This window comes from Triturus cristatus, chromosome 4_2, assembly GCF_964204655.1.
Source record: "Triturus cristatus chromosome 4_2, aTriCri1.1, whole genome shotgun sequence".
In the NCBI taxonomy this organism is placed as follows: Eukaryota; Metazoa; Chordata; class Amphibia; order Caudata; family Salamandridae; genus Triturus; species Triturus cristatus.
Window position 1 is genome coordinate 332,174,314 of NC_140586.1, and position 26,820 is coordinate 332,201,133.

Consider the following 26,820-nt stretch of genomic DNA (forward strand, 5'->3'; position numbering starts at 1 on the left):
TGTTGCCCTCCCGTACCCGTGCTGCTGTTGTTACTAGGCCCGCAGAGGTAGGGCTGCTCTTCTTTACCTCCCCGCCCTACTGTATTATGTTGAGAGACTAGACTGCAGTGGAAACTATAGTCCAAACTAATTCACTTGGACCATGTGCTGCGTAGCCCGCATAGACTAGCACTAGAAGGTGAACTTCTTAATAACAGATTGAGTTCATGTAAGAGAAGCAACCACAGTGCAGCCTGTAAACATTTCTGCAGCTACTATCAAGTAAGAATTAATTCTGAGCCAAATATGTATATTCAGCATAAGGGTTTTGGAGGCAGGAGGAGAGTGTTAGACATAAGGTGTGTGCTCTTGTGTGTTTCTTGGAGTTTGTCTCAGTACACATTTTATGTGACTATCTCAGTGGTTTACTGCTTTTGTCCTTTTGTTACTTGCAGTTCATAAGTTACAATCCTAATATAGCAAGTTACAATCCTAATATAGCAAGTTACAATCCTAATATAGTTCAGTTACATATAAACTGTCATCAAGCTGCATTCAGACTGCACAGTATAGGTTAGAACGTTATTCCCGCCCCCTTTCTGCCAGTCTTTCATTATTCTAATGTTGCTAAAAGGGGGTTTGTTTGGGTAGAAATAATTTTTTTTAGTAAAGCCAACCACTGTGATACATTTTAAATCCTGAGTTTGTGCATCTCCTGGACAAACACTCTTAAAATATATACTGCCTACTAGTACGGATGACATGTGATACCTACAACTTGTAATCCTCACTGTCTAGTGTAACATTTCCTATAGACTAATTTACACACGTATGACTCTTCTTTGTATAGTGTGTGTGTGATGTAAAGTGCTCTTACACCCTACACTGGTATGAGTAGTTCTATAAAACAAATGAAACAAATGTGAGGGAGGTTAGTGCCCTTCCATTTCAGGTGCTTTGCAGCAGTGTCAAGAGCTTCTTAGAGTTTGTAACCCTGGGCGGAGTTTGTGTAGTCGCGGTACGTGGAATTTTGCGAAGTCGCAAAAAATCTCCTTGAGCTATGCAGAATTCAGCAAGCAAGCCGAGTTGCTTGTTCTACCTGTTCGCGATGCTTTTTTCCTGTTCAGGAACGCGTATTGCGTGTTCGGGAACACTTATTGCGTGCTCTGGGAGAAATATCGCGCAAACTTAACCACACGGTCACCAAGGTGCGTCATCTTGATTTTTCACTTTTTGCTATGGTTCTGGGCCTGATTTTCTACCCTCCCTATATCTTTTCAATCCTTTGTTTCTAGAAACTTGTTTTGATCTATTTTATTATCCCTCTCTATTCCTGATTGTATATTTTGTGTTTTTTCCTACTTTTTGTATGTTTTTAGTGTGTTTTTCACTCATTTTCTATTACTTGCTTTTTTCATTTCTTTTACTTACTTCCTTACTTCCTACCTTTTCTTTTCCGCACCCCGCCTACCCAGAACCATGGCAAAGAGCCTTAAGAAAACTTATGGCCAGGGGAAGAGGAGTGAGAGCTGCCGCAAAGGGTGCAGCCACAGGCCTTATTCACTGAGGCGGAGGTGGCTGCACTGGTTTTTATGTCCAGCGCCACCTCCTCCTAACCCAGGCAGCAGGCAGCAGGCCTGGGTCCGGGTATGGTGTCCGGGAACGTTACCGACGGTGGGAGAGTGTGTACCGGGCAGTGTTTCGCTGCTCTGGGGTCCGGTGCACCCATAACCAATTGACGCAACGGTGGTCCGACATCCTGGACCGGGAGCAGGACCTGCTGGACCTGCTAGGTGTTGAGGTCCCGGGGCTTGGTGAGTAGCTATTTATATTACTTCTGTTCTGTGTTATTGCGAATATTATTTTTTTCACAAATAGCTAACATGCTGCTGCTTTTTAAATACAAGTGACTTATGTTTAAAAATCTTATTATTATGTGATTGTTACTTCCAGACAGGTGCTCATGCTCGGCGCTAATAACTAATCGTACTTGTTGGCAACTTTGCGCTCTCTTGGGCTGGGTATGTAAGAGAGGTTAGAGAATTTAAGTTAGGTAATGCATATAGAAAAACTCCAGTCCTTTCCTTTGTTCTGTCAGGCTGTCCTGTCTCCTGTCACTAAGATAGTGGTAGTAGTTAGTGTTATTTGGTAATTTAGTGGCCTGCGTGACACGTCCTCTAACATGATTTCAGTCCTAGTTGAACCTTTTGTAGTTTGTTCGTATAGTGAGTGAATAGAATAACAACTAACCAATTTGGTGCATGCAATATGCATGCGTCCGTCTATGGATTGAGAAAATAAAAATGCAGACTTAATAATTGGCTCGTCAAAGGGGGTTTGAGTTGAAGACTGAGAGATGATTGGCAAATGAGATCGGAACTTAGTAGAAGCAAATATAATTTTTTTGCAATTCATTCTAAAGTCTGGAATAGGTGAGCTAGGTATGTTTAGGATTCAGGAATCGGAATTGAACTGTGGAATAATAATGATCGGATGGTACTCGACTTCGATACATACTAGTCGACTACTACTAGTCAAATAAGTCGATCTGATTGAGGATAGGTCAATGTTATTGCAATTCCCGTTTGCTCTCTAAAAATATATAGAGCAATTATATTTATTTATTTAACACAAATAATTTTTTGTCTCTTTAATTATGTCTTACATGATCAGCATCCAGGGGCAAGAAGAATACTGGGTCTGCTGGCAGTGCGGCGCGAGCTGAAGGTGCTTCCCAAGAGCAGCAGGAAGCGGCCTCAGGTACAGATGGCTCTGCTGCTGGCCCCAGTAAGTCCTCCTGGGGTTGTTATATATTAATATTTCCCTAACTTTTACTGCTCTATTATTTCCATTTCCTAATTTAAATTTTTCCAAAAGCCTCTCCAATCTATCTGTTTCTAAATTCTTGTTTTTTCTCCATTAACTATTACTAAATACTGGCACTACATTGTTTCTAGCGTCTTTTTTTTTTTTACATCAAATCGAACTGCATCTGACTAACCTCTGCTCTGACTTTGTATTAGTCTGTCTGTGGCTTGCTTTCTTCTGCGTTTCACTCAGCTTTCCCTCTCCCCTTATATGTGGATTGCCTAGTGGTGGTACTGAAAGACTCAGAGAACCCATTGGTCCTAGGCTACTACTAGTACTAGTAAGGACTCCTTACTACTGCTAGTCTAGTAGCACTAATCTGCTGTGCATATTGCATGCCCAAGTAAGGTGTTCTATGCGGGATTGTGAGATGAGAAGGCTTTAGTTTCTTTTACTGTCTCATCATGCTCAATCAGTAATGGTGGTCACTCAGGTTGGACACCCCAAAGTGGTGTAACTGTATTTTACTTTTTCTAATCCTGGCCTAGTCCTAATCCTTTTTTAGTAGCAGCAATTGATGGTGAACACTGAACAACTGATTACCGTGCACCATGGCTGGAAGGAAGTATGAGGAGGAGAAGGACAGCACCATTATTTTCCAACTAAGAGAGACCTCATGTCCACCCAGTTGGCCACTCTTTTTCTTTAAAAAAAATGAGATACACCAATAGCTCTAGTCACTGAGTCCAGTTCTTTGAGTTGTCCTCTTCTTGAGAGACCTTTAAAAATTGCCACCAACAAAATGCCCAACCGGATATTATTTTGTTATTTTTGATAGGACAATATTGTCCACTCTCCTCTAGTGAATTGTCAATAGTGATGTGTGTGGTGTATGTATTATTAATGATGTATTATTTTCAATCTTGCTAATGAAAAAAAATAAATAGGAGAGGTGATATGGCATCTAAAAAAAAGTGAAAGGTTTTTTCCACACGTACCGACCACCAGTGCCGGGGCCATCGGTGAGGGCCATGCCACTCCAGAGGGAGCGGATGCAGCAGCTGCAGGGGGTGAGCCAGCAGCAGTGGCGGGCAGTGGTAAGTCATATTCCTTACTTATTGATAATGATGAATACACTTACTGCAAGGGTGTACTAAGTAGTACACTGTACTTCTGCTGAGACTAAGTTGTTGTGAACACTGTACAGTTGAAGAAGACACCCTTTACTTAACATTCGCTTTAGCGGTGTGGGTTGAGTAACTAATGGCCTATTCTATTCTATGTTCAACTCAACAGAGACAGTTTTATGAGGAAGACAAAGAGTCAGATGACATATATGACTGGCAGAGAAGGATGCGTGGGTGAAGGAAGGGGCCCCGGGATGCATATAGGTGGCGGATAAAGATGATAGGATGCATGGGTAGTTGAAGGATGGGTGAAAGGTGAAAGAGAAAGCAGAAAGGCTGCCTGCCTGGGTGGGTGAAACTCTATGGGTGAAAGGAATCCTCCGGGTGTTTGAGGGGTCAAACTCTAAGGCAAACCAGGACTCATGGGTGGTGGTTGGTTATATCTATGACAAATGTATGTTGTCAGTACATGTAGCCGTTGTATGTTGTCAGTGAAAGCCGTTTTATGATAGCCATGTTGGGATGGATGGATGCCTGGATGGTATCATAGATAGGAGGTGAAAACAGAGTCAGTCTGGATGAAGAGAATGTAAAAGAAAATTAAACTGTGCCAGAGTGCCAAGTGTGAAGAATAAAATAATAATGCCAGAAGAGCAATACACTGATAAATGAAAAAAGCCCTGGGAAACACAATGACTATTTTCTTGCAAGGTTTTTGATTAAAAGGTTTGAGGTTGTACTTGTATTTCAGAATGGAGTACTCCCTTGACTCACAGTAGTTTGCAAGCACAACATGTATATTGTGCATGACTATTATGTACCCTACCCACCAATCATTAATTGCCTCCCCCTGACTCTGAGGCCCACTTCCGCTCTAGTCCCTACCCAGATCATTTTTGACTATGTCAGCCATGGGTGGCCTATTGGCTGCATGGTAACTACTAGTACTTACAAATCACTCAGTATATCATCATTCATACGCATGTCATCATCATCTAGTGCCTTATTGCTGTAGCCAGGGTGAAAGTGAAATTGTCTGAACATTTGCCATTGATTTAACAGAGTATGGCCGTAATGGAAAAATATATAATTGTGTAGTACAGCTGCCCCGCATGCAGATAGTAATAAAGTAACATGAGTCTGCGACCCAAGTATGTCTTTCTAGGGCACAAGCTGACTGAGCTGGCATGCCTACAAGATTAATTATGTTAAACAAGAGAGAGAAGAAGAATACTTTTACTCTACTCCATAGTGCCTGAAAGTCTAATCATCACATCCAAATCTTAGGGGCAGAGGAAGTGAGGAGGATAGTACCACAACTGCTAGTGCTACTGTGCCACTATAATTTTTATGTGTGTAATTTTGTGTTACTGTTTTGCTAAGATTATTGGTTACAATTGTCTTTTTTTTTCTTTCTTGTTATAGCTGCTCCTTCCCAACCCACCAGGCAGGAGTTAGCAGCCAGGGCACGGCAAAGGAAGCTGGAGGCCATCCTGGATGAATATCGACAGCTGGCTGTCCTGGTGGAGGAGGCGGTAGCTCCATATTCTTCCAATGCCCCGGGCCCCATCCAGGCCCCCCACATGCATCTGGTGGTACGGCGCTGTGCTGTGGCAGCTGTCCGTCGCCCATCATCATCATCCACTGCTGCCCACCCCTGTTCCTGCAGGAACTTTCGGCGCAGCATGTTCCTCCGGATGGCGCACCTAGAGGCCAAGCTGGAGGAGGTCCTGTAGCGAACTAGCCAGCATCCCCACCGCTAGACCTCAGTCTTTGACCCTTGCCCCATTTTTTATCTTCTTTTTGGTGGGTGGTATGTTGGGAGTTGGGGAAACTTAGGGTTTACTTTTTTTCTGCAACTTCGACGTGGAAGGACATTTATCTAATTTACTGGACGTTGGTTGGGATTAGGGAGAGGGGTGGGTCAGGTTTTGTGGGTTTTTCTTCTAGTTTATATTTGTTAAGGTAATACATTATTTATAGTTTTACAATACATATGATGCACATCTTTTCTGGGGGGTTTACTCTTTCATGTCACCTTGTTTGTATCCTCCTTTTGCTGCAGGGCCCCAGCCATTTTTAAATCTGCCTGTAGTGTAACACACCGACATATAGATGCAGTACCCTCACTTGTCTTGCTACTGTCAGTCTCTCCTCCTAGTCTATGCATTCTGCAACTAAATCCCCTTTGTAGTATGTACTCGGAAGGATGTGGTGTGTGAATGAATTAATTTCCATAGTATATACATTATTGACTCCCCCACACTTCTTCTTTTACCTGTGATTGATGTTTAGGCGAAACAATGGCTGCATGATGATGGTTTGGTGTCCTAAGGTGCCATGGTGGGTGGTGGTAGCAGTAGTAGACAGTTGCATTTGCAAAAAAAGAAAATGAGACAGTCACCTGAGGGAGACTAGGGAACGAGTAGTAGAAGTACAGTAAGTGGTAAGTACACAAGAAGAAGACTGTCAAACAAACCAGATGAAGAATGATAAGCAATGCTAAAGTAAAATAAAACATAATAGTGGCAGGGATAGCCTAGTACAATTTACAACAAACTGAAGTTGGCTCGACCTATGAAGTGGACAAGCGTAACCTTAAGTGTGGGAAGGATGATAAATCGATGCCAGCAATTAATAATTCATAATGGGTTCATAATTATGTTCCTCTGGAAAAAATTGAGAATAGCAAATACTACTGAGCATGGGTGGGTAACTGGGCACTGGGCAATCTAATCTGTTGCCAGTTTGGCCGATAGATATATAAAAAGGCTGACCTGTAAGTGTAGATGGAAAAATAAAAGGGATATTGAAAAATCAAGGAGAAAAGTAAAGTTAAAATGCATAAATTATGGAGAGGTGCAACAAGACACTTTTAGAGGCGGCATGGCTAAATCATGTCTACTCTGTTTCCAGCATTAACTTACAACAACAACAGGACAGAGCAGGCCCACGACGCCCACCCAACCTCCACTTAGATTAGATTTTGAGCCAGACAGAGCACACATATACAGCAACATAGCATTTTCCAAATTAAGTTATGTTATGTTATGTTATGTTAAAGTAATTTTGTAGAGTGCACAGCTACCCTCCTAGGGTTTCCCAGCGCTAAAACTGACAGGGGACCAAATCAATAAGAAAGTCAGAAGTAAAAATTTTTGGTTAAATAGCCAGGTTTTTAAAAGTTTTCCAAAAGCCGGAAATTAAGTTTCATTACGGATTGCAATGGGGAGAGAGTTCCAAAGCACTGCACCAAGGTAGGCAAAGGAGCGACCACCCATTCTTTTAAGTAACTAAATCAATGCACCCCTGTCAGTCATACCACTACAGTCGCCTCCACCACTACACTAACATGTAGGTCTGCTGTCAATCAATCAGGGAATTGTAAGCACGCTACTCACCCGTGAGGGTCTGAAGGCGCTGAGGGGAGGTCCGCAGATCTTCTAAGCTGAAGAGCCAGGTCTTGAGGGTCTTACTGAAAGTGTTCAGGGAGGGGGTGCGTCTGATGACTGCCGGTAGCTCGTTCCAGGTCTTGGCTGCAATGTGAGAGAAGGATCTTCCGCCTTCTCTGGCTCTGTGGATGCACGGGGTTTTGGCCAGTGCGAGGTTGGAAGATCTGAGGTTTCTTTTGGGTATGTGAAAGTTGATTCTGTTGTTGAGGTATTTGGGTCCGTTGTTGTGTAGGCATTTGTAGGCGTGAGTGAGGATTTTGAAAGCGACTCTTTTCTCCACGTGGAGCCAGTGGAGACTTCGTAGGTGTTGGCTGATGTGTTCGTGTCGGGGGATGCCGAGGACAAGTCTGGCGGCAGTGTTCTGTATTGTCTGGAGTTTGCGGAGTAGGGACTTGTTGATGCCGGCGTAGAGTGCGTTTCCATAGTCCAGTCTGCTGGTGATGAGTGCGTGGGTGACTCTCTTCCTTGACTCAGGGGGGATCCACTTGAAGGTCTTGCGGAGGATGCGGGGGTGTTGAAGCTGCTGGAGGTGACGGCGTTGACCTGTCGGGTCATGGTGAGTGATGAGTCGAGTACGATGCCGAGGTTCTTGGCGTGGTCTGAGGGGGTAGGTGGGCTTCCGAGGGAGGTCCGCCACCAGGTGCTGTCCCATGCAGAAAGGGTGGTACCGAGGAAAAGGACTTCTGTCTTCCCGGCGTTGAGCTTCAGGCAGCTGTTGGTTATCCAGACTGCAACGTCTTGCATTCCTTTATGGAAGTTGAATTTGGCAGTGGTGAGGTCTTTGGTGAGGGAGAGAATGAGCTGGGTTTCGTCGGCGTAGGATACGATGTTGAGGCTGTGTTGTTGCACGATGGCTGCGAGGAGGGACCATGTAGATGTTGAGGGTATGGCTCAGGGATAAACACTGTGGGACTCCGCAGGTGATTTTCGTGGGGTTGGAGAGGAAGGGTGGGTATCTGATCCTTTGGCTTCTTCCGGTGAGGAATGATCGAATCCAGTCCATGGCTGTTCCTTGTATGCCTGCGTCGTGTTGTCTAGCGACTAGTGTGCGGTGGGAGACGGTGTGGAAGGCCGCTGATAGGTCAAGTAGGAGGAGGGCTGCGGAGTGGCCTTGATCCAGGAGGGTGCGGATGTCATCTGTGGCAGCGAGTAGGGTGGTCTCTGTGCTGTGGTTGCTTTGGAATCCGGATTGGGACGGGTCGAGGACTGTGTTCTCTTTAATGAATCATATCATTATCCTGTTGACTGTTTTCTCTGCAACTTTGGCTGCGAAGGGTAGGAGCGAGATGGGCTGATAGTTCTTGAGGTCAGTGGGGTCAGCTGTGGGCTTCTTGAGCAGAGGTCTGACTTCTGCGCGCTTCCAGTCATCTGGGAAGGTGCCTGTTTGTTGATGGTGCGTTGTAGTTCGGGTGCGACGGCCGCCGCAGGTCTGTGGTAGATGTGAGCGGGGCAGGGGTCGGTGGGGGCCCCCAAGTGGATGCTTTTCATGGTTGAGGCGGTGTCTTCGGCCATGATCGTTGTCCAGTTGGAGATGGTGGGCTGGCTGGTGTTTCTGGTGGGTGGGTGGGGCGTCTGTGGCGCCTGCTGGATGGTCGATGAAGTTGTGATAGAGGTTTTTGATCTTGAGGTGGAAATAGGTTCCAAGCTTCTCGCAAAGGTCTTGGGATGGGGTGATGTCTGTGGCTTCGCTGCGTGGGTTGGTGAATTCTTGAATGACACTGAAAAGTTCCTTGGAGTTGGTGGAGTTGGCCAGGATTTTGTTGTGGATGAAGTTCCTCTTGGTAGCTCTGATCTGGTTGTGGTAGTCCATCATGTTGTCCTTGTAGGTGGTGTGGTTTTCGGTTGTCTTGGTGTTTCTCCAGTTCTTCTCCACGCGTCTGCAGGTGTGTCTGGCTTCTTGGAGAGCGGTGGTGAACCAGGCAGCTTACCTGGGGCGTTGTCTGTCGGGGTTGCGTAGCGGGGTGAGCTCGTCTGCGCAGTCGGAGATCCAGGTGTGGAGTTCTCTGGCTGCGTCGTTTGCGTCGGGTGCCCAGGTGTGGTTGTCTCGGGTGAGTGTGGAGTTAAGTTGCTTGTCGGTAACCTTGCTCCAGTTCCTTCGTGTTGGGCATGGGGCTGGTTTGGGTGCCTTGGGTTTGTTGATGGGGAAGTGTATGCAGTGGTGGTCGGTCCATGGCGGTTGCGTTGTGTGGCTGAATTTGACGCTGTTTCCTGTCGCAAAGATGGGGTCGAGGGTGTGTCTTGCTCTATGGGTCGGTGTGTTGACGAGTTGTTTAAGTCCGATGCTGGCGAGTTTGTCACGAAGGATAGTGGATTTGGGGTCGCTGGGGTTGTTGAGGTGAAAGTTCAGGTCTCCAATGAGTATGTAGTTTGTTGAGGCGATGGCGTGGGGTGCGATGAAGTTGGTGACGGTGGTAGCAAAGGGTTTTCGGGGGCCAGGGGGTCTGTAGATGAGGGTTCCTCTGAGTGTGGCTTTGGGGGTGATCTGGATCTGGAAGTGCAGGTGTTCGGTGGAGGGGAAGGTTTCTCTGGAGGTTATGAGGCAGAGGGTGCTCTTGTGGGCAATGGCGAGGCCCCCTCCGGGGTGGTTGGGGCGGTCTTTCCTCTGGATCTTGTACCCATCTGGGATGGCGGTGCTGATGTCGGAGGATGAGTTGGTCCAGGTCTCTGTGAAGAAGACGGTGTCAGGCGAGAGAGAATCGAGTAGGTTCCAGATTTCCATGGCGTGTTTGTGTACGGAGAGTACGTTGAGGAGGATGCATTTTAGGGTGTCGCCGGTGCTGGCATTGGCGGTGTTGGAGGCCGGGCTGGCGGTGAGGGTCTGGCGGCAGTGGAGGCAGGAGCAGCCATTCAAAGACCTTGCTGTTAAACTCTTCCAAAATGTTTGCAGCAGTATGTGATTTCTGCATGGCAAACATGGCTACAGTTGCATGTTTCCGAGTGTCAACACCTGCAGATATCTTTTCTGTAACCCCCACAAAAGAGATTCAGTGTGCAGTGATGCACATGTAATCAGTGGGTTGGCAACTGGTCCACATGTCTGTTGTCAGGTGGATAGTGTGAACAGCACTCTGCTGCAAACGTTGTCCAAGCAATTCCAGCACGTCGTGATGTAGTGCTGGAACAGCAACTCTGGCAAAATAGGACCGGCTGGAAACCTTCCATTTTGGGCAGATGGCTGTCACAAATTCAAGAAAACCCACCCCTTCCACAAAAGACAAAGGGGAAAGGTCCAACACTAACATTTTAGCCAGCTTCTCATTGTACAAACCTGCCGTTGTGTGGTTAAGTTCATATTGCCCCTCCAACCTAAACATGCTGAGAATGGTAGCCTGAATTTTTTTTCTTTTCTGGTGCCACTGATGCAGGTGACATCTTCTTGACAACAGATGTTGTTAGGCTCAACACATGTTTCGTTGCGGTGCTCTCTTGCCTGGGACGCCTAGGTGTCTCAGCCTGACTCTTACTCTTGTGCCACTGCGATGTTGCTGATGCGGATCTGACCAGTGCGCTGCTGGAGACAGGGCTACTTTGTGTACCAGAAAAAATGTCTCCCTCTTGTTCACCTTCCACCGTGATCGGATCTTCCACTCCTTCATCCCCACCAACAAAAATGGGTGCAGTTTTTTGGCCGCTAAGGTGTGCCTCACACTGGATCAAGTGGTGTTTTTTCAGATGGGTTGTTTGGCCTCCAGTACCATAGTTTGTTCGCAGCTTACCTCGACTAACACCTTGTCCACAAATGGAGCATATCGCAATGTTCACCGCCTTCCTGCTAATCGAAAAAAAGTACAAAACTGGGGAGCTCAACTTTCTGGAGCTGCTGGTGCCACCCTGAATGCCGGATGAACTGGTAGGTGGGCATGGAGTTTGACTCTCTGCAGTACCTACTTCTACTGCGGTGGTTGTGCTGGATGTAGGTCATTGCTGGGCCTTTGCAAAAGCAAATGTGGAAGCTGGAGGTGGTGTTGATGTTATCTGTGTTGGTGGCATCCATGCCACATCCTTCACTGCAATTTGAGATGGGGTAATGTCGGTCTCCACTGGGGCGGGACTAATGTCCATGATGACTGGCTCGTCATCATCACCATCATCATCCTCCTCTTCTTCTACATCTACCTCCATAACTCTAAGGCTTTCTGGAACCTTCCTTTTCCCTAGCCTTGTCTCGCAGCGTGTCTCACTCTCAGACTGAGGTGGGTCTTCCAAGTGGCATCTAGATCATCAGAAGGGGGACTTGCAGAAGAACTCGATGGACTAACCCTCCTTCTCGTTGCTGGGGATCTGGAAGACAATGGATCTTCTGAAAGAGTGGCTTGCTCTTCTTCTTCCTCTGCAGGAAGCTCGATTTTCTGAACGGCCCCTACTTTGGGAGGAACAACTACTATTGTGGGCGGTGATTGCAGCTGTTGTTGTCTACTTATCTAAGTTTCCTGCGTTGATTGGGTACTACTTTGCGATAACGATAAGTCAACTTCAACATCACTGCTCGTTTGCATTGTCGTGATTAGAATGGCTGCCTCTGAGAACGATATGGGCTTGGGCCTATGTTGGTGGGTCCACTGATGTGGGGGTGTTGCTCCTAGCTTTCTCCCCGGACACCACTGCTGCAGGCGCAATTTTTTGTTACCCAAAAAGATCTTGGGCGGCACACCAGTCTTGGTAAGTGGGAGTTCATTCTTCTCACTGGCAACTTTCTTGGTACTAGAGGACCTGGTACCTTTCTTTGGGGCCATCTTCTTCATATGTCAGCAGCACGCAGTGGCACAAGTTGAAGAGATGTCTGTGGTCACACGTCACATGACTTCATGTGCAGCAGGACTTCTGTCAGGCAGTACAATGGGTGATGACGCCTCCTCCTCTTTTGTGCACCTAAAAGCAAAGAAGCAAGAAGAACATCAGTAAAACGTGGTATTTGTTGTTGGGGTTCAATTACTACTAGTACAAATAAACAAATATAATATATCTTAGTGGGTGGTCACACTTGTTAGTGTTATTATTAATATTATTACATGTTATTAACTTAGTTATTAAAAAAATGTAACAACAGTGTAGCCATTTGTGAGACTATGACAACAAGGGCTTTCATGGTGTACTGTGTACACTCAGGAAGGATAAGTAAGAAGAAGAACAAAAACAAAAATACAAATGTAATGGAACCTGTTTGGCATTGTGCATCACGTGGGATGCAGGATTCAGGGAGCTGCAGCTGGCAATGGGGATGGAAGAGGTAAGCCAAGAGGAACAAAGGAAAGACATGCAGGCCTATGGCAAAAGCAGCACACTAACTACCACCACAAAATGGCCAGCAGCCACATGGTCACTCACAACAAGCAGGAGGCCTGGAAAACAATGAACTCAAGCAGGCCTATATGGCCAGACAAAGGAGGCATGCTAAACAACACAGCTTTAATGCAACAATGCAATGTGAGAATTACCATTACAGAAAGAAAAAAGAGCAGTGATATATCAGTGCACCTGGGATCATCCTCAAAGTAGATGATCAAACGATTTCTCCTCTATCACTATCAGGACAGTGTCCAAGATGTCTGTAGGTGTGGGCATTGTGGTGCTTCTGTCGAGGGAGGATATAGCATATATTTCTACAGGTGTCCATTTTATTAAATCATGCAACCACTTCCCTACATGTGGGGCTGCACAAGTCTTCCAGTTCATGGCAATATTACTCTTTGCTACTATAGAGTGGCAGGTCGATGAACCTACTCTGTTGCTTGGAGGATTGGGATCAAGAGGACTGTCCAAGCAAACATTGTAGAGGCACCAGTGGGATTTCATGCCCTGAAACCTCCTCAATGATGCCCAACTACACACTCCAATATGCCTCTATTATTGTGCACTAGGTCATCTATCAACTGACCCAACATACATTTTCCCAACATATATAAAGCGGACATTCTGGAGAAGGTACGCACATAAGTTAGGATGTTACTCATGCACTATCCATTAATACAGCAATAATTGCTTCCTCTCACATCTGCCACACTCTCCTTATTTCCATGTGTAAGACGGGGAAAAGAGGAGTGTGCAAGAGCGTGACCGCATGTGTGCAGTTCCCCAGTGTAAGAATATGCAACAGCGTCTGGGAATCCTTAGCTTCCTGGTCCCCTGATGTCAAAGTAGGCCTACAAGGGCTACATGTGCCATGAATTAACCCACTGGCTAGTGAGCCAGTGGGTTCCTCACAAATCTCAAAGCATCTCAGAGCAAACCCTAGCAATTAAATCAACTATCAAGCTCAAGTTGTTATTGCTCCAAATCTGCATGTCATAATGCCGGGTTAAAAGGCTGAACTGTGCGAGGCACCACTAAATGATCACTGGACCATAGATGGTTCTGTCCCTCCCAATCTGCCAACATGCTTCAACATACTTCCGCCAGCAATAGGAAGTAATCCGGGAGGTCCTCGATGTTTCCCAGTGAATGTCACATCACTCAATTTAAGCAAAGGCACCAATATCCCCGGGACAGTTGCCATGATCTCTCATGCATGCCATCCGCATAGGACTCCAATTGAGATACCAGGTTGTATGTTTCCTCATACAGTGCACCCCATTCCACTGCTATGCAGAGGAAGCATTGTCTTATCCAAGGTCAACTGTTTCCGTAGTGTCCCTCAAATCAGATCAGAAAACAGACTGTGACGCTCCTGGAAAAAAGGATATTTCAACACCATTGGTATGGCCTGAAAAAGTACAAGAGGCAAACCAACACTATGATGTTTAGTATAGCCACTCCACCCAAAGGAGAGAGCTGCAAATTTTCCAGAAAGCCAGGAATTACCTCAGTGATGACACATCCCTGCCCAAATTGGCTTACACCAGATATTTCCTCTCCTGATCAATCCAGATTCCAAAATATTTGAAGATGTCATATACTACCTGCAAGACGGCACCTACCAGAGAAAGAAGGTCTGTGGGCATGACATGTATGGGTTACAGTACCGATTTAGCCCAGTTTACATGGAGAACGGACATCCCATTGCAATTTTCCATCAAACTCATAAAGTCTGTGAGACTACTGTTTGAATCTAAGGATTCAACACCAGGTGGATACCCCACTCCAGTGCCCTAGAAATGCAGCAGACAGGCCAATGGCTTGATTGCCAAGGCTAATATCAGAGAGAGGGCATCCCTGCTAGGTGCCCCTACATTTATCCCATTGTCTCGACACTGCACTTCCTGTCTGGACCCTGGTCTATGGTGTGAAATATAGCAGGCAGATCCACTGCAGGAAACCGTCCCCGATCCCCATCTTACGGAGAGTCTCATACCGGTAAGACCACAGGAGGGTATCAACAGCCTTCACAATGTTCAGAGAGGCCACCATTACAACTTGTGGCAGGTGTGAGGCTCTATTCATGGCACTGAGAAGTCAGCGTAAGTTCATGTGGCTATTCCTCCTCGGTATAACATTACTCTGATTGTCATGGACCATGGGAAGAGACCAAGGGGGGCAGCCTATTTGCCAGTACCTTGCCCAACATATTACTGTTCGAGTTCAATAATGACAGGAGAGAATAAGATGTTACATCCAATGGATCCTTACTGGCCTTCAGCAGCACCACCACTTTGGCCGCTCTGCTTGACTCCGGCAGGACCCCACGCTCACTAGCTTCCTGTACATAGCAGGCAATTTCAGACCGACTTGGGCCTGCATGTTGCGTAGTCCATGGGTAGACCTTTCATACCAGGGGCCTTTACCGTGGCCTATTGGGTGATAGACACTCCGATCTCCCCAGCCAATGAGGGTTCCTTCAGCGATGCCTTTTGCAAGTCATTCAGACTAGGCATGACGATGTCAGCCAGATATTGTGTCAGAGAATCAGCGATAGAGTATAGGGTTTCATAATAATGAGTAAACACAGTATTAATCTCTACTTGAGTTCTCACATTTTGAGTTCTCATCCCTGAGTCCTACATTTTTCAACATGTACATGACCCCTCTGGCAAGCATCTTCAGACCCCATGGAATCAAGATCGTCTCCTATGCCGACGACACCCAGCTCATTGTTTTCCCCGTCAGATAACACTGTCACCGCCAAGACAAACTTCAAACAATGCACAACGCGCGTGGCCAATTAGATAAAGAAAATTGCCTCAAGCTCAACATCGACAAAGCTCAAATGCTGATCTTTTGAAATAGGAGCTCACCTTGGGACTTCACTTGGCGGCCCCCCTATCTTGGACCCACCCCAACCGACCACCCTAGGAACGTAGGCCTCATCCTAGACACCAGCCTTATCCTGACAACCCAGGACAATGCAGTCAACTCCTCATGCTTCAACATCCTTCGCATGTTACATAAAACCTTCAAGTGGCTCCCAATGGACACCAGATGTACCATTACGCAGGCCCTAATCACAAACAAATTAGACTACGGCAACACACTCAATGCCCGCATCCCAACCCATACTATTCACAGACATCAAACCATCCAAAACGCCACCGCCAGCCTCATCCTCGACATCCCGTGCTGAACCCACACCACACTACTCCTCAGAGAGCCCACTGGCTTCACTGCAAGTTCAAACTGCTCACATGTGCATGAAAGTCACTACACAAGAGGGGACATGCATACCTCAATTGCAGACTTTGCTTCCACCAACCCACCAGACATCTTCGCTCAGCATCACTCTGACTCACACACAAACGCACATCAACAAAAGTAGAATGATAGGCCAGTCAATCTCCTGCAAGCTGCCAAATCCTGGAACGAACTCTCCCAACACATCAGGGCCTCCTCCTCAATTCTTGAATTTCACAAGAAGCTGAAGACCTGGCTAGTCAACTAGTCTTCTTGGGGGACCAAAACATGACATTACACTATTTCACCTCTGCTAGTGCGCAGTGTGCAAATAGTTGGGCTATCCAGTTCAGTCAGCACTAACCATGCAAGCATTGTACCTGCCCAATCACCCTCAGAATGTTGTCTTGCTACATATGTTTTGTAATGTAGGCTTCCCAGATGCTCCTCCAGATCCATCAGGACCCTCTTAACTCTTTGAACCAATGTACATGCTTCACAATGTCCAAGACCAAGCTCTTCCAACCATTTCACCTCCAACTCCTTATATTTTAGTTGGCAGGTAAGCAGTTTCTTGACCCCCCAGTATATTTTGATGGATAGCACCCTAAACACTGTTTTAAAGACCTCATATTAAATGGCCGGGGTCGAGATTATTTATTCCCTCATCTATCTCTGCACAGAAGGAGATATTGAGTAGTAACTTAGGCTGTAGTCGCCACATGGAAATCCAGGCCCTATACTGATCAATGCACAACTTCATTTCCAGGGTACTATGATTGTATAAGACCCAGGCAAGGTACTGAGGGGCAGATTTACAAGAAACCGACGCATCTGTACAGATGCGTCAGTTTCCCTGCACCTCCATACAAAATCCTTGCTCCACCATGGATGCGCCGTATTTACAACACGGCGCACCATGACACAAGGATTGACGAATGCCTCAGAAATTCTGACGCATCTGTTGGCACAAAAGTGACACATTGCTGGAGTTGCTCATGAAAGTGACACAACTCCAGCACTGCGCCACAACAGATAGATGAGTCCCATTCAAAAAGTCCTGCGTCATTCCTTATGCCTGGTCTTAGCAGGCGTAAGGATTTTGATGCAGTGAAGGCGTAGAGTGACGCAGTGAAATGTTGCACATTTCACTGCATCAGTTCTACATGGCTTTTTGCGTGGGAACGCCCACCCTGCATACATTTGACCTGATGTAGGTATAATGTGGCACAGGGCTTTACAACGTGACACCTCACCCTAGATGCATCACGTAGTAAATGGGCTGCAACGTGGCGCATTGCTTATGCCGCTGCTGCGTCACAAAAAGTGACGCAACGGCGAGGCAAAAGTGTGGCAAGGGGCTTGTAAATCTGCCCCTGAGTATTTACAATCTCCATCTGCCTACTCAGTCTAAACAGGGACATATCAAGTTATGTGTACATATCATGAATTTGAGAAAACAAAGAGAAATACACAGCCTCTGGGTATTGCCCCTCCAGGCCTCAACCAGCTCCCACTGTCTCTTCCATTCTGCATAGACCTGTTTGGATGAACTAGCACTATGTGTTTTTATGACACTCATACACCCTTGCTACTGGTTTAAAGTAACTGAAAAGTACTGCCTGGTTTATGTTACTATTGTACAGAAGCAACCATAAGGCTGCCTCTCACATCTGTAAATAAATAAATTGACCATAAATTGAGGATTCTCCAAATGTGAGTGGCATAAATATCACATGCAAGAGAGACTAAGTGGACAGCTGCATTTCGATCAGTTAATACTTCTGGTACTCACTGGTCTACTGTTAACCTCCCTTTGAAGACTCGTGTGATGTTGCATTTGCTTTTGCACAGAAAACTGCTGTACCCTCTAAGTACAGTGGTGTTTAACACTCTAGTCTCTCATATTTCTATTCACAGTACTTCCCTTTATCATCAGGAGGGAAGGTGCTGCCTGAGGTACTAATTATGAAAGAGATCCTTTCACATTTGATTGTGGGGATAATTTACTAATTGACAATTTGGGATCATGTGACTCTTGTAGCTGTAATCCATTTCTCCAAATTGAGTTACTCAGTTAACTTCACATAGCACCTCTTCAAGAGAGGATTGCTCTTGACATAAATATTAAGGTGGTGACACATTGCAAGGTGTCTGTGCGAAATGTCAATTACATTGATAAGTATATCCATAGTTGACAGATCTCCTATTCATATCAGATTTCTAGATGCTCCTGGGGATAGTCCACCACTCTGCGATTTTAGACAATCTGAATGCCACAGAGGTCTCTTGATCTGAAAACCCACTTTTTGCTTAATCCATTGATTTCCACCTTCCAGGTTCAAATGACACAAATCTAACTCAGCCAACAAGAGTCTAAGGGGCTGATTCCATAAGGGCACTTGGTGTCTACTCTTCTGTTTCTCCTGCTGGGAAGAAACAAGTTCAGGATTCCACATACAAAAACAAAGGGTAAAGACAGTCCATGCACATCAGTCCAGGAACTTAGTACAGTGCAGTGCAGGGGAGGAATTGACGCCCAGACTCAGTGATTACAGGCCCATTAATTTTGCCTACCAGTGCACCACAGTGTTTAAATGTGGCCCATGAAAAAATTCTGACTGCTCATATTATCAGCTCACAGTGATGAAACGGCAGCAATGAACCACTGACTTTAATCACACAATGGCACTCTCACTCTACATACCAAGATCCACAAATAATGCTGTATAACGTGCTCTCTCTCTAGCAGCATTGCTGGGTCAAGACAAACAGACTGCCCATGAAGAGAAACTCATTGTGCAGACTGTTCCCAAGAGGTAATCTGCCAGCATCTGGAACAAACCTCTGCTGTATGAAAAGGTCACCCATGTTACACCTAACTGTGTACCACTCTAGATTGTTGGTATACCACACAGAGAGAAAAGTATGGGTTGATGTGTTAAGTCAAGTAGTATTCAGGGCAGATCTTGTGTCATGTAGGTGATTCAACTGCTGGTTCTGTTTGTGATAGACTAGTGCTGTAGAGTATATGATGTAATAAAGTTCAGGAAACTGGTTTATCTACCAGGCACAGCTAGAAGGCTGAGTAAGCAATGGGCTGAACAAGGAATATTATTGCTCCTAATGGGATGTGTTACATGAAATCTAATGAAGAGTTATTTATCCCTGTAAATCCTTATTTAAGCAGATTAATACATAAATTCCACCTTCAACGGTCAAATCACACAATGTGTGGATTTAGTGTGCTCTGGAATAATAGAAGTAGACTGAAAGTCCTCACTTAGTGGAGTATTCCATGTGTCCTATCTATTAGCCTTGTAGCAGATGAAGAGGGTCGATCTGAATTGGATAATAATGGCCTGTATCTAAAAGTCATTTACATGAAAAATATATAAATATATATATGCTTACTTTTGTCCTGTTTTCTTTCCTCCAGATGCTCATGGAAGGAACCCCTGGTGAGCGATGACTTGCCACTCTGCATAATCCGCGGCTCAGTGGTGATTAAGCCAAGTGTGATGAAGTTCACTGAATCCTCCGTAACATTTGATGATGGGACATCTGAAGGCATTGATGTCATCATCTTTGCTACTGGGTTCAACTTCACTTTCCCATTCCTGGACAAAACAGGTACCAAACCCAGTAACAGCAAGGTTTTACTCTACAGGCATGTCTTTCCACTAGAACTAGAGAAACCAACACTAGCGTTCATTGGCATCATCCAGCCAATTGGTGCCGTCATATTACCTTCAGAGATTCAGGCACGCTGGGTCACACGAGTCTTCAAAGGTAGGTTAACAGTAGACCAGTGAGTCCCAGAAGCATTAACTGATCGAAATGTAACTGTCCACTTAGTCTCTCTTGCATGTGATATTTATGCTACTCACATTTAGAGAATCCTCAATTTATGGTCAATTTATTTATTTACAGATGTGAGAGGCAGCTTTATGGTTGCTCTGTACAATAGTAACATAAACCAGGCAGTACTTTTCAGTTACTTTAAACCAGTAGCAAGGGTGTATGAGTGTCATAAAAACACACAGTGCTAGTTCATCAGAACAGGGCTATGCTTTGAAGGAGTCAAAAATATGGGTAAAGGAGATGTTTAGACAGTAATAGAGATGGTTGAAAAAGTCATAGATCCTGATCTGCTCAATAGCATGTAACAATAAAAAAGGGGTACATTGAGAAGAATAGTAATTAACTGTAAAGGCTCCAATGCAGTGATCCAATGATGTTGGACACACCAAACAAATCCACAACTTAAGTTCTGCACACTGAATAAAGAGAATAGAAAATGCACAAGGACAGTGTGAGGCAGGTGTGCGGGGGAAGGAATCCATGCAAATGAATCATAGGCACAACTCAAGGAGGGGAAAAACAAGGTTTAAGTGGAAACAACTTGTGGACAAAACTGTTAAAACTGCAACACATCTCCCTTCCTACAACAACAAGTAAGATCCCAGCCTCCAACTTGAGTAGTTCCAAACAATTCCCAGCCTCCAACTTGAGTAGTTCCGAACAATTGTAGGAGGTAAAGGCTTAATCATACAAAGTCTTTCTGATATTCCGTATGCTTCCAGTGCACAACTTGAGCAGCTGCAAAACATTGCAGCAGGGAAAGGCCTAATTAAAGTCTTTCAGCTGTTCAAGTCTTTTAACACATCTTAAACGTCTTATAGAAATTGATGAACCTTGAGGTTTTTCTACACTGGCTTCCATAAGGCTTTGGCACTCCATCATACATATTTGTAAAAGAACATTGGCAATCTAAAGAACCTTCACATATCCCATTGCTCACAAAAACAGTTTTTTTCACAATCAATCCACAAATCATAATTATCCTTTTTCATGCATGCATTATCATTATGACATTTTCCAACTTTATTGCAGCTCCACCACCTTCCATTTCCCAATTTAACAAAGGACGCAACTTTGAACATCCATTTACTTGATGTACTTGGATGCCGGATAACGTTTTAAAATTAAACCCTGATAAAATGGAGATTCTGCTCCACAGACTGAATCCCAAAACATAGCACAGTACTTTGTTTCCCTCATCTATAGGCTTCTCGCCACTCCCAGTAAATATAGTGCATATTCTGGGAATAGCACCTGCCCAGGAACGTTATTTGAAAAAAACACATTGCAGGTACAGTGAAAGCCTGTCTCCACCATTTAAAAAGATTTTGAGCTGAATCTTTTGTCTTTTTTAAATTTCTACTCAAAATATTAACCACCAAATGTTTTCTACAATTCAGAAATATTTGACTCTGTATCCGAACATCTGACTGAGTTGCATTAGCTTCAATTCCGCAAAAGGAATATGCTCATCCTGCTTGAGGCATGCATTTATTATGGATAAGACTGATTTTCTAAGAAACAAATTCACCAAATATACCTTTGGGAGTCATTTAATATCTGCTACAGCCCAACATCTTAAATCTCCAACCTAAAGACTCAGACAGAGCATTTAGCACCCAAGGTGCCCAGCTATGGAATAATATTTATTGAAAAGTCAGAGCAGAATCAGTTTTATCGAAAATTTCAGAAAAATCTTAAAACCTTTTATTCTTTTGCTGTGTCTAGCTTGGGTTTTTACTGATCATCATTTTAAAACCTTGATCCAGTAAAATCCGATATCTATATAGTAGGTTTCTAGTCACAGCTTTCAGATCTGGACCTGCTGCTCATGTTAGTAAATCCATTCACTATACATGTGTTTTCTCAGTTGTGCCAAGAGACTCGAAGGTCGTATGTTGCGCTATAGAGATAACCATTTAATAATAATAAAATATCTGATACTGTGTCAGGTGTATCAGTGAGCACACCAAATTCAATGATAAACCTTGGTTTTTCATACACAAAGCACATCGTACTATGGGCATTAACCAAAAAACTTCCTTCTGACTCCGAAAATGTGGCAGGTTTTTTTCAAATCATCTGCTACAGTTTTGATTACAAGAACAAAAGTACATAAAAAAGCTATTCACAAAGGTAACTTACACATGTGAGTAATATTTGTATGTGTAAGTTTACTCTTACACTTTTCAAACATTTGGTCAGTCACAAAATCAGAGTGTAATGTAACTCAAAATTGTATTTACATGTGCAAGTTGCTACTGCCAAAAGAAACAGTAACAAGTCCAGCACTGCACATGGCCAACCACTGATACTTCATTAACCTCCCGTAGAAGGCAATGGAGGCAGATACTTAAAAACAAACCCTATAGAAAATAACACTAAATTAAATTACTTAAAATATTTAAGAATATAAATATAAGTTATTGTTAATGGTAATTAGATATGAAGATAAATCACATCTGTTATTTATTTATGACATATGTATACAATGTTTTAGTTTAAAAATTAATTTAAAAATATTGCAATAACAATATGATTTAATTACATTGAATTAATTCTGTACATCACTATTAATAATCATTATTGCATAATGAATTTATTTTCTGATTTACATTTCTGAAAAAGGATTTTAATTTATTTAATATTTTAAAATATTTAAAGATTGCTGTAACATTTTTTCGTTTGTTTAAAATAAATATATAACATTAATTTAGAATAATATTAAACATAAAAATATGTTTGCTAACTTTTTCTAAGATTAATAAACTTTTTTGTTTTCCCTACTCTTTTCCACATGGAGTGCTCCACTATGACTGCGAAGCCTCCATAAGTTAAAGTATAGGAAAAAGAAAAACTGTTTATTTCACTAAAAAAAAACGTAAACATATTTTTATGTTAAACATTATTTCAAACTAATTTTATACATTTATTTTAAATGTAGAACAAAAGAAAACATGCTGCACACTGCTAGCTTAATTTGTAAGTAAATCTTTAATTTAAATATGTCAAATTAAATAGAAATTGTTTTCTCAAATTGATTCAAAAAATACATCTGCACCTAAAGCATTTATTATGCATTAATATTATTTAAAAGTATTCTACTGAATTTATTAAAAGGAATTAAGTGATATTTTATTAAAATGTAATGTTGCAATAATTTTTTAATTTAAAAAAGTTGCTAAAATATTTTATAGTTAAATAATAAATATGTTTACTTTGTATATGTATTTTTTTATTAAATCATATTCAATTTAAATGGGGGGATGTTGCAGTACCAATGGGTTGCCGTGTGGTGCTAGACCTACTTCTGCTCCGAGCTAGAATAATTTACTGTTTTGGGTTTCTTTTTGGCTCTAGTAACTTTAGAAGGATAGTTTATGAATAGCAACCGGCTTACTCTTTTGTGGGTGGGTGCATGCCCCTCTCTAAACACATCACTACCCTCCCTAAACTCACATGACTTCTTCCTATCCTCCACCCTTTGAATTCTAATTGTACCCCATTTTCCAACCATTCTGCCTGTCCCTCCCACATTTACTATTAAAACGCATACTTAATGTGTGTGGAGTCTGCATCCAGAACGGGGATATCCACACAGAAAAAGATAGGCTAGTCTATACCTGAATCTCCACATGCAAGTTTGTGAATAATATTTTGTAGTACATTTGAGTACTATTAAAGTACTACAAAATGTACTACAAAATGCAGTTTGTAAATAGGCCCCTTAGAGTGTAAATGACACCAGTGAATGATGCCAGTGAAAATCCATATTTATAAAAATGGAATCAAATATCTATCTTGACATTACAAATAAAGATAAAAAACACTGTTGCTGAAGTACCAAAATATAGGGCCCCATTACATTGACCTGCATTGAGTCAGAAACGTGACAGCCGGACAAGGAGTCGGCGGTCCCGCTTCCCTAATGAGGATTAACCCCGGGCGGTGAACTCCACTCGCGGAGTTTTTTGCACTCCGCGTTGCACGGAGTTCCGAAAAACTTCACTCCGCGTAGTGGTGCAGAGTTTTTTCCTCGATCGTACCCGTCAACATCAAGTTGATGAGCGCCAGCGAGGGAAACGAACCTCCCGGCGAGATCTCTCAACGCGGGCGGTCGGATTTCTGAATGTGAGTGGCCGCATATGTTCGCGTCCGCTCACATTGAGAAGCCATCCATTTGCATTGAGTAAGCTTTCGCTCGATCAGAAAATCTACTCGAGCTGCAGAACGGAAGCAGCGCCCGCTTGTGCTGTGCATGGTGCCATTTGCGATAATTTCACAGCGCGGACAAACACCCGACGCTGAAAATTACAGCAAATGGCATTTTTCTAATGCATTCTGCCGCTTGCGGAGCTCAGCGTAGTGTGGCAGAGTTTTTTGCACTTCACGTAGTTCCGCCTACTCCGTGAACTACGCCCAGGCCTAATTAATATAGGACCGCCTTCACGGCGGTCTGAAAGTGTATCTTTCCTATTGCGGCTTGTGCTGCTGGCTGCAGCACAAGCCACAATATGAAATAGGCACTTTTTAAACATCCATGCACCGTGTGGCAGGCACTGTGCCTGCCGCACAATTAATGAATGTTTTCGGATCACCACAAGTTACCCCCAAGCCTCATAGCGGTGTACACTGGGCACAGGGGCCCTGCTAGGGGTCTCCAAAGTCCGTTTCAGATGGCCTTTCTATGGCAGTCGGACCGTCATAGAATGGCTGTGGGAAACGTGCATCGTAATCCTCAGGGCAGTGCCTGAGGAGGCACTGCCTCCATTCTGAGGATTACAATCCACCCTCCAGCTCGATGAGCTCCTTGAGCCTGTCGGAGGCAGAGCGGATTCCCCTGCAGGCATTGGTCCGATGCCTTGGATATCGGGCAGAACTCCACCAATGAGCTGTTGGATGGCCTTCCGCCTGACATAGTAATGAGGTCCATTGTGTTTATAGTACTGACTTGCACATGTAATGATTCCAAAATCTAACTTGCACAATATCATCAAAGTAAGTAGATGTGGAGTTAGAAGAGTAAATCTGTAAAAGTTTGCCTACTAAATACTAGCAAATCTTAGTTGTGCCATCCTTTTGCAAAAACTTCTACAATTAAAGTAAAGTTCTTTTTAGAGTTGCACTTAAAACAATCAAAACCATGGACAAATTTAGGAGAAAACAATGTCCTCCAATTAGTGGACTACATTGTGTTTTGTACTATGATGTAACACAATATTTCAAGGTGAGAGACTGAATAATACTGGAAAATAACACAACATGTATTCTTGCAATGAATTAGAAGTAGATCAGATGCATGAGGACACATAAGTATAGTTTCATCAAATTAAACCAGTAGGAAGGAAATTTTAAAAAAGGTAAATTACTGCATATCATTTCCTGTAGGTGATATAGGCACAGTTTAAACTTAGTTTTTGTAAAAAACCTGCTCATTGCACACTATCCTTCACTTCTCAATGCCTATAGATTTAGCACAACATATAACAAGAAAATTGTAAGGTTCTCCCAGTAATTGCAGGATTCTAAGGCCCTCATTTCTAGTGGCTGTGTTTTAGAGGCGATATTTATGAACCTAATAATGAACAATCCCATGGGGGATGTTATTTATCAGGTGCAATTCAATTCAATTATTTTATTATGATTTGGAGTTCAGAGAAGTTCCAAATAAAAATACATACAATCAACTCCAAATCAGTCAATACTTAAAAACAAAACTGATAAAAAACAAAAGACATCAGTGATTAAAATTTTCATAAAATAATACAAGAATCATAATTGCTTTAAGATTAAAAGGAGGTAGGAAGTAATATCCAAACTAATTTCAGGGTACTTTCCATTCCAAAGTTAACAAGAGCGGGGCAAAGCCAATTGTACCGTAAATTTCTTAGGTGACTTCGGCTGTGCATTTCGGGGACGTGAAACAAAAATAATGCGTTCTATTCATTGAAAAATAAAATACAAACAGTTTTAAAATACTCAATAGCTATATACTATTACTTTACATTTCTCCCTATAATGGGGAAATTGTGGATTTTGGTACTTACTGCAGCAAATCTGCATCTCCCGATCATTATTGGGGATTTTTCCTTGATAAATATCAGCAGGTTTGACCTGCCGAAATTTATTACAGGCAGTGGTGTAATTAAACTTGAGGGCCTCCCCTGCAAAGTACATACAGGGGGCCCCCCAAGCTCCAGACCCAGTCCGGAGCTCTCAGTCCCGGGAGGTGACAGTGCCAGAGGGGGCCCGTGGAGCTCGGAGGCCCCCCACACTGCGGTGTCTGCAAGAGTTTTTGTTACGCCACTGATTACAGGATGCATTTTTTAGTGCACCCAGTATTTACCAGATGCAATAAAATATGGCAAACTCATAACTGCAATATTTGCAGCAACAGGAATATACATACATGTCGTCATTTATAGGGCAACTCGTAATGAGGGTCTAATACATTGGATGTTATTTTTTCAAATAACCAATACAATTGTATTGTAAAAATATTAGCTGATTCTTTTTTTTCTTTGAGGGGTGCAACACTGCATGAGGTTGAACAATGATAATAATAATAATAATAATAATAATAATAATAATAATGATAATAATAATAATCTGTGCAGAAGTTGGACCTGATGGCTTCGACAAAACTTGCTCTGGCAGCCTGTGGGAGAGATGGCTGTTCAGGCACTTCAATGCATGGATAGTAAAAAAGACCCATAATGAAAAGGTATATACAACTGGAGGAGATCTTGCATGCAGCAGAGGGTCCAGTCATCCATTTAGACTGAAAAGTTGTTCCTCTCTTCCAGGGCTTAACAAGCTGCCTTCACTGGAGAAGCAGCAAGAAGAACTTGCAGGAAGGACCAAAATGGTGTTAAAAAGGTATGAGATATTAAATGGAGAACATCTCCAATCTTTGTAACTAACTTCTGTTTCACTTCCTTTCCCCTATACATGCACGTGTGTAAGGAGCAAAGGAATTTCAATCAAAAATATTTAAATTATAAAAATATAAAATGTGATTTTCATTTGGGTGCACAGAATGCTTTTTT

At 43.4% G+C, this 26,820-nt stretch overlaps 1 pseudogene; it reads left to right on the forward strand.

Annotated features, from left to right (window-relative positions):
• LOC146833821 (flavin-containing monooxygenase 1-like) overlaps positions 1–26,820 on the forward strand; it is an 84,728-nt pseudogene that overhangs the window by 37,168 nt on the left and 20,740 nt on the right.